This window comes from Bubalus kerabau, chromosome 14 (assembly GCF_029407905.1).
Source record: "Bubalus kerabau isolate K-KA32 ecotype Philippines breed swamp buffalo chromosome 14, PCC_UOA_SB_1v2, whole genome shotgun sequence".
Taxonomy (NCBI): Eukaryota; Metazoa; Chordata; class Mammalia; order Artiodactyla; family Bovidae; genus Bubalus; species Bubalus kerabau.
In genome coordinates this window covers 83312186-83322303 of record NC_073637.1, presented here as the reverse complement: position 1 = coordinate 83322303, position 10118 = coordinate 83312186, and positions in this window count along the sequence as shown.

Sequence of the window (10118 nt, the reverse complement as noted above, 5' to 3'; positions counted from 1 at the left end):
CTCAATCTTTCCCAGCATCAGGGTCGTGGACGTAGTGGGTGACCACATCCGGGGTTGTAGGGTGACGTTGGGGGCGACCACAACCCAGATTCGTGTTCTGTTCTCTTTGACTGGGTTCAAAGCCATTTGTGTCAGACGTAGAGTCCGTGCACTGAGAATGTGCTCCCGACACATCATGAAAGGTGCAGCATTAATTGAAAATCTAAAATCTGTAAATAGCAAAACTTCTAGACTTTCTGTAATGTTGTTATATTATTTTTTGACATTTAAAATTATCTATCTTTAAAATGAGAGCTATCACATGGGTTTCAGAAACTAAGCCTTAATTCTGTATTTATCTTTGGCAAGTTACCTAACTATTGGCAGTCTGGGTTTCTTAATCTGTAAAATAGGACTTCTGATAATATCACCCTATTAGGGTCATTATGCAGCATTATTTATTATCTTATTTAGATAGTATACATGTAAAGAACTTTGTAAACTAAATATCATGCTCTGAATGGTAGTTTTACTGATAACGAAATTTTGTGTTCATACAGCTTTGCAAATATTTTTTATATTTCATAGTGCTCATATTTATTCTGTCTAAATGCCCAAATTCTGCTAAACTGATATATTGCAAGTCATTTAGGATGTGGATTTAAGTGATTTGACTTAAGTCACCCAGGAAGTATTGGCACTTAAGGATATGAACGTGGTTCTCTTTGACCTCAAAGCTTATGTGATTAATGTAATATTGCTTAGAAATGGAAATAACTGCTGTGTTTATCCAAAATCTCACAGGGAAAATTAAAAATGAAAGTCAACTCTGCAAGGATAGGGCATTAATGGCTTTAATCTAAAACTGTCCATGTTCTCAGCTAAGGAAAGAAAATTGTGTACATGTGTGTATGCATATGTGTGTGCATTGAGTGTAGGAAAGAAAAGTGTATAAAAATAAGTTCTTCCATGGAGCACATGACCAAGGAAAAAGGGACAAAGTGCAGTTCTCATTCTGGGATCAAGTCTTCAGACAGCTATAAGTGAACATTCAGGGAGCCTCCCCTTTGACAGATAAGAAGGCCTGTTGGCTTGTTCACACCAGGGCTGGTCCAGAGCTCAGCTGGGCTGCATGGCTGGTGATGTGGAACCCCTTTAAAATGAGATTTGTTCCCCTTCAACTGTTATTCTATTATTCTTAGGAATTTTTTTCTCTCCCAGAAAGCCACAGCCTCGAGTTTTGCTTCAGTAATACAGACCAACTTGGCAATGGAAGAAGGCAGACTGCTGCTACAGATTCAATAGGAAACGGTTATAAAAAAGGCTTCAGACCTTTGAGGGAACGGATCTTTCACTTTGGTCTGTTCTCCAAAGAGAAAGAAAATGCCATCTCCTCGGAATGGGGGACGTGAGGTGTATTTTCCTTCTCTGGATTGTGTTTCGAAACCGTGGGGCAGCCTTTCACTCGCCGACGCCCAGCATTACCAGAGCACGGTGCCCGGGGCCGGCGTGGCAGGCTTCTGCCTTGCCACTCCTCTTCTTTACAGTCTGCGACGTGACCCAGTTCCACCCTCTTTTCTCAAATGAGTGATAAAGTGAACATGACCAGTAATAGGGCAGTTTGAAATCACGTGCAATGAGAAGACCTCAGCATCTCACCTGGGATAAGCCTATCCAAGGTGGAAACTTGGCCCTAATCATGAGGACACATTATTCTGCTCAATCGCTCAGTCGTGTCCAAGTCAGTGATGCCATGGACCATAGCCCGCCAGGCTCCTCCATCCATGGGGTTCTCCAGGCGAGAATACTGGAGTGGGTTGCCATTTCTTTCTCCCAGGGGATCTTCCCAACCTAGGATCAAACCCGAGTCTCCTGTGTTTCTCGCATTGGCAGGCAAATTCTTTACTGCTGAGCCACCTGGGAAGCCCAACCACTGGATTCGGTTCCGTTCAGTCGCTCAGTCATGTCTGACTCTTTGCAACCCCATGAATCGCAGCACGCCAGGCCTCCCTGTCCATCACCAACTCCCAGAACTCCCTTCATTCAGACTCACGTCCATTGAGTCAGTGACGCCATCCAGCCATCTCATCCTCTGTCGTCCCCTTCTCCTCCCACCCCCAATCCCTCCCAGCATCAGAGTCTTTTCCAATGAGTCAACTCCTCGCATGAGGTGGCCAAAGTACTGGAGTTTCAGCTTTAGCATCATTCCTTCCAAAGAAATCCCAGGGCTGATCTCCAGAATGGACTGGTTGGATCTCCTTGCAGTCCAAGGGACTCTCAAGAGTCTTCTCCAACACCACGGTTCAAAAGCATCAATTCTTCAGTGCTCAGCTTTCTTCACAGTCCAACTCTCACATCCATACATGACCACAGGGAAAACCATAGCCTTGACTAGATGGACCTTTGTTGGCAAAATAATGTCTCTGCTTTTCAATATGCTATCTAGTTTGGTCATAACTTTCCTTCCAGGGAGTAAGTGTCTTTTAATTTCATGGCTGCAGTCACCATCTGCAGTGATTTTGGAGCCCCCCAAAATAAAGTCTGACACTGTTTCCACTGTTTCCCCATGTATTTCCCATGAAGTGATGGGACCGGATGCCATGATCTTCGTTTTCTGAAGGTTGAGCTTTAAGCCAACTTTTTCACTCTCCACTTTCACTTTCATCAAGAGGCTTTTGAGTTCCTCTTCACTTTCTGCCATAAGGGTGGTGTCATCTGCATATCTGAGGTTATTGATATTTCTCCCGGCAATCTGGATTCCAGCTTGTGCTTCTTCCAGCCCAGCGTTTCTCATGATGTACTCTGAATATTAGGAGGCCTGAAAACCCTAACCTTTTGCTTGAACCAGTGAAGTCGCTCAGTCATGTCTGACTCTTTGTGACCCCATGGACTGTAGCCTACTAGGCTCCTCAGTCCATGGGATTTTCCAGGCAAGAGTACTGGAGTGGGTTGCCATTTCCTCTTCTGGGGATCTTCCTGATCTGGAGATCAAACCCAGGTCTCCCGCATTTCAGGCAGACGCTTTACCATCTAAGCTGCCAGGGAAGCCCTCTTGCTTAGGTTTGTCATGTTCAATAGATCTCCAGGTAGGGTTACCAACGTGATGTGGGTATCCCTTGACATGAATGTGCTCATTTTTTTCAGAGGTGAAAAGTGAAAGTGTTAGTTGCTCAGTCTTGTCTGACTCTGCAGCGACCCCATGGACTGTGGCCTGCCAGGCTCCTCAGTCCATGGGATTCTTGGGGCTTCCCTGGTGGCTCAGATGGTGAAGAATCTGCCCGCAATGCAGGAAACCTGAGTTTGATCCCTGGGTTAGGAGGATCTCCTGGAGAAAGGCATGCAACCCACTCCACTATTCTTGCCTGGAAAATCCCATGGGCTGAGGAATCGGGCAGGCTGCAGTCCATGGGGTCCCAGAGAGTCGGACGCGACTAAGCGACTGGCACTCTCACCTGGGGCTTCCCTGGTGGCTTAGACGGTAAAAATCTGCCTGCAGTGCAGGAGACCCAGGTTCAATCCCTGGGCCAGGAAGATCCCCTGGGGAAGGGCATGGCTACCCCACTCCAGTGTTCTTGCCTGGGGAATTTCCATGGACAGAGGCTACAGTCCATGGGGTCCCAAAGAGTCGGATGCGACTGAGCGACTAACGTTTTTTTCAGATGAGGTAACTTAATCCCAGATGGTTTGAAAAAGTTTCCCAAGAACACATTTTCCAGATTTCTGGCCCCGGTGACACCTAAGCCCAGGGTCCTTTCTCCGTCAGATTTGTCTCTTCCCCAGGCCCCCATTCCTGTCATGCCGATGACGTGTGAAAAGGGTCTCCAAGTCAGCTCTTTTCCATGACCTTTTTTTCCAGCTAAATTTCCCGTCAGTGGCTTACTGGACTTGGCAGGCCCCCCGGGGATTCTTCTGTGGGGCTGGAGGTGTGGGTGATGGTGAGTCCAGGGTGCGCGGGTTAACTCTTTGGATGCACTGCTGGACAGGCTCTTAGGATAACAGCAGTCTTTGGCCTCAGGAGCTTCCAAGCAAAGGAGGGAAAGGCACGAACTTCAGAACGAGCTGCTGCAGAGTGGGTGCCACAGGACTTGAATAGTTGTAAACTAATCTCAGACAGACGCGGAGCCCAGTACTAGTTAGAGGTGCGGGGACAGCCCGCTCTCACCCTAGTTTCCTGGAGATATAGGACATTTTCCAGTTTAGCGCTCAGAAGTTTGGGATCAGTCTGGAGGTTATGGTTATTTTCAAAGATTTAAACAGACCTGAGCTTGTTCTTGGGTCTTTCCCTTGATCAAGTTAGTGTTATTTTATTTATGTCTGATATGTTTTATACATTTTTGCTTTAAACTCATTTTTCTACTCTATCTTTTTTAAAAGGCAACTTAACTGGGGTATCATGTACATGCAATAAATGCACCATTAAAGTGCAGTTCGATGAGACTTTAGAAATGTACACACCATGTAGCCATCAGCTCGGGTGGGACACGGTATTTCCACTCGCCCAGAACGTTCTCCTGTGTGCTCCTGCAGTCATTCCCTCCCTACCAGGGGCACCCACCGTAAAATTTCCATCACCATTACTTTCGCCTGTTCCCAAAGTTGATATGAATAGAATCATACATTATGAACTCTTAGGTCTATTTTCTTTTACTCATAATTTTTTTGAGACCCATCCGTATTTTTGTGTCTATCGGTAGTGAATTATTATTCTTTCTCTAACTTCAGTATAATGTTTTAAAAATGAAGTGTAGCTGATTTACCATGTTGTGTCAGTTTCTGCTGTACAGAAAGTGGTTCCGTTTTATCTTCCTTCTTTTTATATCCTTTTCCACTGTGGTTTGTCACAGGATACGGAATCCAGTTCCTTGTGCTGGACAGGAGGGCCTGTTGCATCTCCATCCTGTGGTTAGCAGTCTGCACCTGTTAGCCCCAGTCTCCTACTCGGCCCCTCCCCAGCCGTCCTCTCCCGCGGCAACCACAAGTCTGATCTCTGTGTCCGTATAACAGAACTTAATTCTAAGTTTATATAATTTATTAAATGTTGAAGTAATTTATACTTATTGGGAGTTGGTAAAAATATTACATCCAGGTTCTCCTTATGTTAACATCTAGAAAATAAATGTATTTCTGCTAACCCGTATATACACACATCTCTGTTCATGTCTGTATTGATCAGTCTGTATGTGCACGTACACGCAAACATAAGTATTTACGCAGATTCTAAGGTGCACGCACATTGGGAGAAACTTGAGGTCACGTGATATCTCTGATTCCAACCCTGCGGCCTCACAGGACTCATTCTAACATCTCGCCTTTGTTAACTTGCAACTTTTTTTCTCTGACAGTGAGAAACCTGTCTCTCATCATCGACAATTTATTGACTAAACTGTTCAGTCTCAGTCTACATGTAAAATTGTTTCGGAATGGTTATCCATATCCCTGTAAGAAACAAAAATTTCAACTAGAGTACAGAGTGCGGTTTCCACTATATACTGTATATGTGCAGTATATAGTCAAAACGCTTTCTTTTTCTACAGGTGTATCAAGAAGTGATTCCTCCCAGACCCACTTTTTGACAAAGATATTTAGACCAGTTTATTTCTTCCCCTCCCCTCCAGCTGGGTTATGTCATTCATCTGTAATAAAGGTAAATTCACTTGCTGCAGCCTACATTGAATCTTCCTTCCTCCCCACTGTCCTGGCTGAGTGCTTCCATTTTGCATATGGTAAAAGTGACTCTTTACTGGTCTAGTTTTTAAAAGTGTAGAGTCCTGTGTCCACCACAGTAACACCATCTCAGTGGTTATGTCACACTAGTAGTTCATTGTTTTTCAGTAATGTCCCATTGAAAAAATATACCATAATTTATCTATTTAGAGAAATTTATTTACCCATTTAGAGATGGTTAGATGGCATCACCCACTCAAAGGCCATGAGTCTGAGCAAGCTCTGGGAGATAGTGAAGGACAGGGAAGCTTGGCGTGCTGCAGTCCATGGGGCACAGAGCCGAACACAACTTAGCGACCGAACAACAGCAATTTCACCCTTTGCTTCTCGCTAGACACCTGGTTTCTCTCCCCCAGGCGTGGCCCTTCTAGATCCAGTTGCAGTAAACATTCTGATACAAGCCTTTTTGTGGACACAAGCTTTTGTTTATTTTGGTTAGATTCCTAGAAGTGGAGTTGCCAGAACATAAGGAAAGAGGATGTCTACCTAACAAAAAAATCTACTAAAATCTTTTGCAAAGTGCTTGTACAATTTTATATTAACTAGTGATGATGAATGAACATTCCAGTTCCTCCACATTATCATCATTTTGCTCTAGAAGGTTTTAATTTCAGCCGTTCTAAACTTAGAACGCTATGTCACATGGCTTTAGTTTGCGCATCCTGCTGGCTAGCGATGTCGAGCACGCCTTGATGGCTGTTGGCCTGTACCCACCATCATACCTACAAAGTCAGTTGTCATGTTCATACATTGAGAAAAGACACACAGGTTGTGGATGTAGGACGTGGACATCGCTGAGAGTCCATGACTCTGCTTGCACATGTGGTATGGACGTGCCAGACTGCTAACCCTGCACTTGTTAAAGAGCATCTGGGTTGTTTCCCGTTCTCACTATTATGTATAAAGCGGCTGTGAACATCTGGGTGCTGCTTTCTGTTTTATGCTCATGTTTTTGTTTCTCTGGGGTAAATGACTAGGAGTGCCATTACTGTTTTTTTGACCCATTGGATATTCAAGAGTGTGTTCAATTTTCATCATATGTTAGGTCTTACGTTAGATAGTTTACTCTGCTGGGGGCTGATGTAACTGTTCTGAGCACATTTAAGGTAGGCTAGGCCAAGCTTTGATGTTCAGTAGGTGTATTCAATCCATTTTGGCTCAACAGTATTTTCAGCTTACGATCGTTTACAGGGATATAACCCCATCAGCTGGTGCTGGTGGTGAAGAATCCGCCTGTCAATGGAGGAGATGCAGGTTTGATCCCCGTGTCAGGAAGCTCCCCGGAGGAGGGCACAGCAACGCACTCCAGTATTGCTGCCTGGAGACTCCCATGGGCAGAGGAGCCTGGTGGGCTTCAGTGCACGGGGTTGCAGAGTCAGACGTGAGCAAAGTGCATGCCCGTGCACACAACCGCATCATGCGCCACAGAAGATCTGCGTTTTGCTCTTTTATCTACACACCAAGTTCTGTACTTAAACGACCTTTATTTCATTCCTAAAAGTTGTCTTGTTCTTTTCCCCAAATAGATCCTCTCATTATTTGTTTGTGTACCTTTTACCCTGGTTTCCCAGGGGGCTCTGGTGGTAAAGAACCTGCCTGCCATTGCAGGAGATATAAGAGACGCGGATTCCACCTATGGGTCGGGAAGGGCCCCTGGGGGAGGGCATGGCAGCCCGCTCCAGTGTTCTTGCCTGGAGAATCCCGTGGACAGAGGAGCCTGGCGGGCTACAGTCCGTGGGGTCGCAGAGTCAGACACGACTGAAGAGACTAAGCATGCACATTTTACCCCAGCTTTCTTTAAACAGTTCACATCTAGCTGTTTTGTATCTTGTGTCCGACAGTTCTGAGATCTGAGGTCCTAAGGTGTCTAAATTGTTGCTTCCTGTAACTTTCACTGGTGGTGGCTTATCCTTTGTTTGGTGATCTTTGACTGTAAGCTCACAGATGGTTGACTTTAATCTGTGGGCACCCCAAGGTCTAAGTTAAGAATGCTGTCCTTCAGAGAAGATTCCTATTCGTTCAGCCACTCTACCCCTCTCTCGTGGTCGTTGGTAAATGCAGATTCTAAGGTCCACCTTCCCTGTCCTCCTGTTCCAAAGCTAGTCTTCTGATTCATTGAATACGTTGAATGCAATGTATGGAATACACTGAAGGTATATCCTTAAGAAAACCTCAGGATTTACTAGTTAGTCCCTCAACCATCATACCTCTTTAAATAGAGACCTTGGGGATTTCTTCTTCCACTTAGCACATTTTTATGCAAGATTGACTGTTTTGTTTAGAATAGGCCATCAATAGTAGAAACTTATGCAAGTTTAAAAGAAACTTGTTCTTTTAAATTTTTTTTGTATTTGCTCTTCCTAAATTGGCTTACTCAGGACTTCCCCGCCAGTCCAGTTGTTGAGACTCCAAGCTCCCAAAGCAGGAGGCATGGGTTTGACCCCTGGTCATCGAACTAAGATCCCACAAGCCACACAGCATGGCCCAAAACCCCCCCAAAACCCTAAATTGGCTTTCTCCTCCCCTAAGTCCTGCTAAGCCCTCCCCTGAGCCCTCCCCGGAGCCCAGCGAGTGGACCCAGTTGTTTCCGAGTGCTTGCACTGCTGCTTTATTTGCACACTTATTCTTCTGTGCTGTTACCTCTTTAAAATGCCCAAAGTTCCTTTTTTTCACCTTAGGTTATAAATAGACAAACTAGCTATGTACCAACTCTTAGTTACTTCCCCCTACCTATGTACGCCTCAGCACAGTGCCTGCCTCCTAATAAATGCTGGTTGAAAATGTTCTATCTTCGATATTTTCTGTCAAACTGGTTTGTGTAGAGTTGGAGATAATGTTTTGTTCAGTGAAGAATTTGCTGGAGGTAGAGGGAAAATGGGGAGTTGAGTTTTCTTAGCAAACATTCCAAATATGACTGTTGGTGGAAGGATTTCTGAGTGGCATGAAGAATGGAGATAAGGGGTAGGAAGTTTAAATGTTAATTTTCTTTCAAAAGTCATGCATAGCTAAACAACCGTGGGTCATAAAAGAGCTTTTTGTTTTCAAAACTGGCCTTTGCCCTGAAGTTAATCACGTCTCAGCGAATAACGTGAACGTAACTATGGTGCCCCCTAGTGGCCATTTTCTGCCAGCGCAGAGGACAGAGGGGAGGGGGTCTTCAGCAAATAGACACGCGGGGAATTCTGAAATGCAGACACTCGGTTCTTTAAGCCAAATTTATCCACTCAGAACTAAAAAGATTCTACTTTCTCCAGAAAACAATCACTCATAAAAGAACAAACTATGGCTGAATAAATAAAACCCATTCTCTTAAAAAATAATTAATACATACCAATTGTTTTTCCCCACCAAAATATTGACATTTACTGCTTGACAGTCAGAAAACTGACTTACTCATGATCCTTGCTCCCAAAGAGCTCAGAGTATTGTGGGGATAGAGACATACAAACAAAAACTCTTACTCACTGAGACAAATTCAATACGGGTTTGCATACAATCCTAAAGAGGTGAGCCAAAGGGGTGGAGAGGCGGTGACCTTTGGCTTATGTTTTGGAGGCTGAGTCTGGTAGGAGGAGGGGATTCCAGGCAGATGAAGCTTGGGTTGGAGGCGTACTCTGGCACTTTCTGGTGGTGGCTTGGTCACAGACTGCCTGTGGGGCTTTGGCCAAAAGCAGCTGGAAGGAGCGAGTACAGGAGTCCAACGGTGCAAGAAAGCGGCCATCAGTGAGGGATTCAGGTTCGCATGTTGGAAATGATGGATCAGAGATAAATTCAATCTGGTGAGTAGTAGTTGCTCTTGCAACCGTAGCTGCAGCCCACCAGGCTCCTCTGACCGTGCGATTCCCCAGGCCAGAACACTGGAGTGCTTCCACCTTCCACCTCCTCCTCCGGGACCTTCCCCGCCCAGTCGAACCCGGGTCTCCTGCACTGCAGGCGGCTTCTTTGTTGACTGAGCCACAGGGAAGCCCAGGTGTATGTTACATGGGCTTCCACCCCAGGATCCTTGCCTGGGGAGGGACTGGATCTGAGAACATGCTTTCTGCAGCTGCGCTGTCTCAGTTGCAGCACGCAGGCCCCTCTGTTGCTGCGGGCAGGCATCCCTCTACCTGTGGACTGAGCTGCCCCACAGCAGGGGGATCTTAGCTGGGTCTCAGTCGAGCACACAGGCCCCTCTGTCGCTGCGGGCAGGCATCTCTCTAGTGGACCTCACTGCCCCACAGCAGGGGGATCTCACCTGGGCTCCTCTGTCACTGTGGGCAGGAGTCTCTCTGGTTGTGGACTTGCTGCCAGACAACAGGGGGGATCTTGGCTCCCCGAGCAGGGCTTGAACCCGAGTTCCCTGAATTGCAAGGGGACTTGGAGATTCTTAACCACCGGACCACCACAGAAGTCCTTTTTTTTTTTTTCATATTTAT